The sequence below is a fragment of the Triticum aestivum genome, chromosome 6A, assembly GCF_018294505.1.
Source record: "Triticum aestivum cultivar Chinese Spring chromosome 6A, IWGSC CS RefSeq v2.1, whole genome shotgun sequence".
NCBI classification, from domain to species: domain Eukaryota; kingdom Viridiplantae; phylum Streptophyta; class Magnoliopsida; order Poales; family Poaceae; genus Triticum; species Triticum aestivum.
The window spans coordinates 533,613,943-533,622,540 of NC_057809.1; the positions used below are offsets into that span (position 1 = coordinate 533,613,943).

The 8,598-nt window shown below is 40.7% G+C and overlaps 1 long non-coding RNA gene across 29 annotated transcripts; it reads right to left on the bottom strand.

The window, feature by feature from the left end:
• Nucleotides 1–4,304: 4,304 nt before the first annotated feature.
• On the bottom strand, nt 4,305–8,020 carry LOC123128314 (uncharacterized). 29 transcript variants are annotated; one of them, XR_006463064.1, is made up of 8 exons: nt 7,604–8,020; nt 7,311–7,383; nt 7,112–7,178; nt 5,665–6,600; nt 5,416–5,578; nt 5,186–5,308; nt 4,669–5,081; nt 4,305–4,546 (listed from the first exon to the last, which is right to left on the bottom strand). It is a non-coding gene; the product is annotated as an uncharacterized lncRNA (long non-coding RNA). The 29 variants fall into 29 exon arrangements; XR_006463059.1 differs by having other exon boundaries at nt 5,665–6,665; XR_006463052.1 differs by having other exon boundaries at nt 5,665–7,014.
• Nucleotides 8,021–8,598: the final 578 nt, after the last annotated feature.

Genomic DNA, 8,598 nt, shown 5'->3' on the forward strand with positions numbered 1-8,598 from the left:
ACTAGTTGAACTAGTTAAATTAATAGAACTAATGTATTTTTAGTAAGAAAATTAATATAACTAGTTGAACTACTTTATTTTTAGAAAGAACTAGTTTTTTTCTATTTATAGTAAGTTTATATTTAGTAAGAACTAGTTGAATTAATAGAACTAGTTGAACATGGCATATTTGTTGTTATTTTTTATTTTAAGCAATTATTCGGGATGTATTAGTGATAACTTATAGGGTTTTTGCTTTTGCAGAAATCAAGGAGCCCCTCCATCATCCCCGCCGTCGTCCCCGTCACGACCCCCTCCGACCTCGAGGTGAGACCAGCCAAATCTCCATGTCAATATGAGTCCTATAAGATATATATGATGTAGATAAAAACATGTATATCCTGTGTTGCTCAAATAGGATATGTGGTTGCCCAAGTGGCCGGTCATGTTCAGGTTACACCTCCGAGTGGCCTATGTTTTGCCGAAGTGTTGATTAATTTCCGTTCCGGCAAATTTCAGGCGCTCGATATGTCCTTTTTTGCAAAGGTCATGCCGGATTTTTTCGTGAATTCTGGCATGACTTGTGCTAGAATATGTAGGAAATATCGAGTGGCCTAAATTTTCTCAAAAATAATGATCTAATTTAGGTTTTTTAGTACATATATTTAATTGTACAAGTTTAATCTTTGAATTATGAACGTAGGAAATGTCGTACTCGGATGACAAAAGTCTCCCGGGGGAGTGCAGCTGGTGCCACGACAATCGAGGTTTGTGCGACAGGTGCCCTCACCTGGACGATGATCGGCGCTTCAGCATTAAGCTCGAGGAGACCTACGACGTTGAAACGGTACGCAACGACGACAAGTGTTTTTTCGTAATTAAGCACAACTTCAACTATTTCAACGTCTAATTTTCATCTTTTACAATTCAACTAGCTTATCCCATGCCATGCAAGACGCTATGTCTTGGAGAGGATGGGTTTTGAAGACCATGAAAATTTTGAAACAAAGAAAATACACCTAAGGACCCATCATGATATGAATTTTGAAGTAAATTTGTACAATTCTCAGAGCGTAACCCATTTTGGTTGCCAAAATTGGGAAGCACTTTGCAAAATGTATGGTTTTTATGAGGGTATGATTGTCACCATGAATCTTGATGATCCTGACATCGAGCAAAACAATATGGACATTTGGGTCCTTGTTGATATGCTTCCGATTCTACCGCTATGTGAGTTTCTCAAACATAGTTATTAACTAATTTATATTGTTTATTTCAAAATAGTTGACAGCTTATTTCCATTGACAACTTATTTTCATTCTTCAAAGAATGTGCGGAAGATGGTAGACAAAACCCACTACACCGATGGCTCCGAATTAACTTATAAGGAGAAAAATCATCTGATCGCATTTTGTACTTTCTTTGAGAATTACAATACCTATTATCGAACTCCTCCAAATTATGGTGAATACGTGCCACTAGTGCACGTGTTGAACCACGATAACTTCTATGGAGATACCCTGGTAAGATTTTTTACTATTACGACATCCGTGCATCTTTTGCATACTTCTAAAACTAGTACATCATTGCTAACTACGAAGTTATTACTATGTTTTTCAACAGAAAATGCCGATGGATTGTGTGCCTCATCTGATGTATTACAATGGCCGCCTTGAAGTTCTGAACATACAGCCAGGTCATCCTACGGATCTCACCTGTGCATATCGAATTTCTGAAACCGGTGAACACATGCTAATCAAAAAGTGGAAAAAATGTTTGGACATTCGTAAGGAGGTTCTCGGAAGCAACATTAAGCGAAAGGCAAGAACTGGAGACAGGATAATATGCATTCTCCATAATGGAGAGCCAGGGGCTATCTTGTTTTTTGCTATTTTACCTTAGAGAATATAGTAGGTCCTAAGAGAATGTAGTAGGTCCTATGAGGTACAATATGTTTATTATGTGGTACTATGTGTTAGAGTTGATGATGAGGAGTAGTTGTGATTATGACTAGTGACCAACTTGCTATGTGATGTCTCATCGATGAAAACGATGATCATGAGGAGGTGTTATATGACAATGATGTATTATGATGATAAGTTGTTAATGATATGATGATGATGATGATGATGATATTTACTATATCATTGCGTGAAAGAACCACGGATTAGTTTCAAGTGGATGTCCATCCACTTGAAACTAGTCCACGGTTCTTTCACCCAATGATGTAATAACTCATTATGATGTAAAAACAATCTCTAAATTGCTGTTGTATGAAAACTTGTATAGAGGTGTATGAATACAACATGAAATAAAAAAGAAATAAAATACGGAATAATAGTAGTAGCGCGGGCTGGGAGAAGCGCTACTAGTAATTACCAGTAGCGCCGCGTGGAGAAAGCGCTACTACTAAGTCGGTGTAGCAGTAGCGTGGGTTAACCAACGCTACTGCTAACCTTTAGCTATAGCGCCGTACCAGTAGCGCTCCTGCCCGCGCTACTGATAGGCCTAAAACCCGCGCTGCTGCTAGGCTTTTCCCTAGTAGTGGATGGTTGCGAGGGTGTCAACCACCATATTAAAAACGAATGGGGAGAACGGATCCCCTGCCTTTTTTGCGAAAATAAGGACCCACCTTGTCATTAATAAGGTGGTGCAACCGCTTGATACTACCTGCATTACCCTAGTAACCCAGCAGTCATCAAAACCCTTTCGGAGCAAGACTACCCAGAGGAAGGACCAGTGCACCATGTCATACGCCTTATGAAAGTCAATCTTAAGAAACACCGCCTTTTGATGCTTTATTTTCACTTCATGGATAACCTCATGGAACACTAGGGGACCCTATCCAAAATAAATCGACCATGAATAAAGGCCGCTTGATTAGGATGGGTCAGATGATCCGCCAGGAGGGCCGCTTTATTGGTGTGCATCTTAGCAAGGATACAAAAGATCTTATTAGTAATTGTGATTGGTTGAAATTGGCAAATGACAGAGGCCGAAATTGGCCCCGCTGACCAATGTTGCTTGAGTCTGTTTTTTTAAGAACTCCGTAGAAAAATCATTTGGTTCACTATATACAACCAATAATTTGCACTTTTGTGCAAGCTCGCGAATCAATGTTTTTTCGCATGAAATTCTACACATGTAGTATACATTCATATGTCCATGTGAAAGCTTTTTCAGAATTTTTTAAACTTTGAATCATGATTTTTTGAAAGTTTTATCTAAAGGACTTCATGGAGCCCGAGCACCAAAACACTGCACCTCCCAGACGCCACATTTTCCACTAACCGTCCGAGCAAGTAGGGGGGTACGGGGAACTTGGTCCAAGCGCGTTGCGATTTTTCCTCTCATTTTGTTATTCAATATGGATTCATGCATGCATGGCGCATAGTTGGGCGGGTCGTGGTCAATAATCGCTATCTAGCCGCCGCACCCATGCATTTCGGGACACCAAGATAGGTTCGTCTGAAATGTTTATGCACGACGGCTATTTTGTTGAGATAGATACGCACCGACTATGTTTATCTTCCACAATCAAAGACTATGTTTATCTTCCACAATCAAAGACTATGTTTATCTTCTTCTAATCATTTCGTGCTCCGATACTTCTAGTAGACGGCCATGCCTGTTGTAGCACAACGCACCACGCGCATGCGGAGAGCGAAAGATGAGTAATATTATTGCACGCCAATGGAGTGGTTAACGGGCTTATCGATGCCACTCGCCAAAGATCAATGGAAAGCATGTGAATTGTTTAGCCAGCCCAGTAGTGGCAGAGCACGTACATACCTTCCCTTGCAAGTTGCAACCTACTAGTGTTTGGGGCGCCACCCGATGGCGCCGCCTGAGAGGAAGCTGGGCGGTGCCAGGTGGGAGGCGCCCTTTCCACTTTATTCTTTAAAGTATGCAATGTTATTGCATAATAGGCATATTAAGCAGCAATGAGCCAGGAGAAACCAGGGACTTGAGATCATCAGGAACAAAATGTAAAGTTCATTACACACTTGATGAAACAAGTGACACATGCATCTTGGCTCTATCGTCCCTGTGGCGCAACCAGAGAGGGAGCTGGGCGGTGCAAGGTGGGGTGCGCCCCTTTTACTTTCTTATCTGTACTATCTATTGTTATTGGATCAGACTATCGAGCAGGATTTCTAGAAAAAGACATAGGAGCAGATTCATGGCAGAAGCAAATTGAATATATCTACCCCTTCATTCACAAAGTGAACATGCATGAACATTGATGGAAGCTACACTTCATAATGAAATCTCAATGTGAATTCCAAAACAGAACCCAGACAACATAAACAGTAACAAAGGAGTAAAGACTAACAATATTGACATAATCTCAGTTAAAACAGTTCAAACTCTTTGATTTCTACGGTATTTGGAAGCTATACAACCTATTGATAACATAATGTAGTCAGAAATACACTATTAAGGTGGCAAGAGGACCATAAACGAATCTGATGTACTACTCCCTTCAAATGTCTTGTTATTTCAGTAGTACGGTCTGTACCTCATAGAACTGCTGAAAATTCATCTACTTGGACACTTGTTCACCCTGCCAAACAAACAAGCAAAAGAACAAGTCCAAATTGAGATAGAAAAAAAATAAATGTACACGAAAGATACAAGATTGGTTCGAATCAAGTAGCACATTCTTCAGATTATATGTACCACTACCTTATAGCTCAGATTATAGGTAAGTAAACACCATCCCAATCGGCCAACCAACAACCAATCGAACAACTCAACTATATATTAATTGCTAGTGTCCACTGCAATCGGCAGTAGAATGCCCCAGAATTTGAAGTAGATGAGACTCGCCTCTCTGACGAACCAACACAGCAGCTCGCACTCAGTGATCCATTACCCTGCCTACGACAAGGACACCTCCACCGGCTCAGTGAAGGGCTCCCTCGCCACCGGAAAGCAACAATGTTAGAGACAAAATCCAAGCGATGATAGAGATGTGAAAAATGGGTGGAATGTTGAGATCGAACTAGTATGGTAAGTGAATATTTCATCAGAGACAGATGGGAACCGTACCACCCGCAAAAACTTGTCACCTAACAATGCATATCCATGGACGATTTCTGTGGGAAAATTAAAAGAACACACACCAAAGTACCAAAGTACAAAGTGATTAAGTGAGAATCCTAAATATTCCAATGAGAAAGAACATAAAGGGGACCAGTACCTGAAATATTGTGCAATCATATCCAGAGCAGGTGAAGAAACACACAACATACCGATGAATCCAAACCCTTAAAACCATATAGATTTTTCTTTGTGCTAATATTCTGCATCTGCAAGTCCTTCACTACCAATGGTAATAATTACACTTGTCAGCACAATATATAAGACAAAGATACTATTGTTCTCTTAAGAGATATAGATAACCGAAATATATGTATATAGGTAACTTACTTTGACGTACAATAAATAAGAAATAGATAGTATTGTTCTCTTAAGACAAACCATTTGATCCCATCGCTTCCAAGTCGCAAATCTTTACTCGTTCTGTAGTTTTCTTGTCAGCCTTTATATTGTGAACGAAGCTTCTTTATCCAACTGCCAAATCTGAATGTTGCTGCAAAACAGTATACAGAAATTAAATGCAAAGGGCACTTAGTGAATTTGTTGGAAGATCCATACTAATACAACTGCCTGACATACATCAATAGTACCATCAGACACTCATCTCCTGAGCCCTGACAGCTTTAGAATCGTAATGCATTTTTGCTGCATCATTACCTTTTCTATCACCATCAACAGATAGGCAGACCTGAAAGGTTTAATGATTGTCAAAATTATCACCCAAGAATTAGATTGCTGTAAATGGAAGAATATCTAAAGAACATCAGGGTGGGAACATGGAAGATAGAGATCTACAATATCACATGTTCAAGTTTCTTAATAACCATAGTATTATGCTATTCAATTAAACAAAGGGAAAAAGAATATGCTCTAGATAGTATTAAGCTATCAGTAAGGTAGACCCGTCTGGATCTAAGCAATCATACTGGATCAATAAATGGGTTTTGATGGACTAATGATGTATTTTAGGTAAGTATCCAGGCATCATGTGGCCATAAGAAACTTTATATAGATGTCAAGTGCATGTCATGCTTCTCAAGATATAAGGGAATTTTCAATCAATCTAATGGAGTTGCAGAACCTTCTTCACTTCGCAGGATCTGATGAACACATAGGAACATGAAAAATAGAGTAATATATATCCTGACATTTGGAATCGTACATGAACCAGGAAAAACACAAACTTTCTATCGAGTTATGACACCAAAACATGCTAGAAATTCTATTGAATCGTGGTGTTGGCGAACAGTCAAGAGGAATTTAGGAGTGGTTACTCCTCTGAATCAAAAGTACTCTAGAAAAAACGTCTATAGGTTGGAATCCTACAAATTGCTTAAAAATTCCTTTGAACCAAAGAAGCACATAGTGTAGGAAAACAATCCACACAATTTTGGGGAATTCATCCCTTTGAACTAAATGGTTTCGAGAATTCCGCATGGATTGGAATCTTACAAAAATTCTTTGACCAAAGGGCACGCTGGTTCCATACCTCTTCCTCAAGCATACTTTTCGCCGCTGCTTTCACATAGGTTTTCGACTGTTCAACTTCTGTTCATACTATGAACAAAAACATCGCATTTCTATAGAAAATGCATCAGCAACCATGAACCAAGCCTTGGGTGCAACCATATAAGCAATATACAGAAATTGGCAAAACACGTCAAAATGCAAGAAAGTGACTGTATTTTCACAAAGTTCTTCCTCAAAATTCTTCCTCTTCTTTATCAAACCCGCAGGCGTTGTGTTTAGAAAAAACATAAATTGAGAAATTAGAATAAAATCATCACAGAGAATCATGTAGTAAAAACTAAGAGAAAGATGATGGGATTGGGGACACTCCTCAAACTTTATGTTGTAGTTCTATGACTATATCCGAGTCTTTTGCCTTTTTTCAAACTACACCACAAATTAGTTTCTAGACAACTGAATCTGCCAAGAAAATTCAATTTTATTTTTAGTTTGGAGGTCCTGCAGTCTGCAGATATAACATTAGAGAGCAGTATAAGTTGAAACAAAAATGAAGTACCTGATCTGTTGTGACCTTAGTTTCAACAGATTCTCACTTAACTCTCACACTCTGAGTATTGCTCCTCCTACAACAGAAAATGGCTGCATAAGAACACATGAGTTCATGTAGGATAGAGTTGTGTTCTGGTATTGGTTAGTTCAACAAAAAATAAGAGAGTAACAGAGGGCATCAAACTGATTTGCATAGTTGTAGCTACCTCTGCACAAATATAATTCTTGCATCATGTGCATCGCAGTTACCTTGACCAACAACAATAATAATAATTCTCCCTGTCATCAAATTCTCACCAGAATAAGATCAGCTGCAGGTAAAAATTCAAGCTAATGATTGACGTACACCAAATTTTTTTAGTCACCCTCGCTTCACTGTAAGAAATATAGCCTAGTTCCACCATGATTATATGAAGCAAAACGACATAAACCGGCTTAGATCGAAGGAACCCAATGAGTCTTGCTGCAAAGATGGGGGAGAATGATTGGTAAAGCTGACCTTGGCATCGACCATCCCTGATGACTCCCCCTGATCAGTGCTCCTCTCGTCTCCCTCCCATATTTTCTTCACCGGCGACCAATGCTCCTCCATGATCGGTTACTCGCCAGCGTCGCCCCTGCGCTCCAGATCCGGCGAGGAAATCGGCTGGCCCGGCCTCCTCGTCTCCCCTCCTGCTGCAGCCGCAAGGCTCCCCGGAGGAAGACGCGGAGGAGAGATGAGGAGAGGAGAGGTTTCTTGCAAGGATAGAGAACGTGGACAAGAGAAAAGGGGTGGCGGTGGCGCTAAATCAACCGAGGCCATGAGCAGGGGTGGGGCGGCGGCCGCGGTAACCCTAGCCGCCACTCAGGGAGGAGAAACGAGAGAGAGAGCGAAAATAGGAAATGAGCAGGGGATCGACGGTTCAACGCGTTTTACCTTTTTTTCTTCCTATATGGCATAGTAAATGCCAGGTGGATCACCCCAGGGATCACGTTTTGTGCGCACGTTAATGTTTTTAATGATGGTGCCGGCTGCCGGGGCTACACGGGGAAGAATTGAAGGAGTGGGTAATATCCGCCCGTCGGCTTGTGATCTGGCATAAGCCGCTACAAGTAACTAGACGTCTAGACCTCACGTAATGCTAAGGAGTAGTACGCTACCTAATCCCTTTGTGAAAACTCCAAAATAGATTAAGATTACAGTTCCCATGTTTGAAGAAAAGCTTATGTGATGTGCATTGACCTTGTTGAACATGTGTACATGTACGTAGGTCTGAGTTTTGTATGCCGTACCTGTAGTGTCTGTTTTCTTCTGTATGTACGTGTATATTAGGAGACACGATACCGGTCGCACCCCCTTGTACCTATATATATGTGTCTACTGCAAGATCAATGAGATATCGATGCACCAAACCATTCTCTACATGGTATCTATCGCAAGTCGATCCTCTCCCGCTTCTGCCTAACCTAGCCGCCGCCGCCATCTGCAGCCGCCGCCGCCGCCACCCCGCGCCG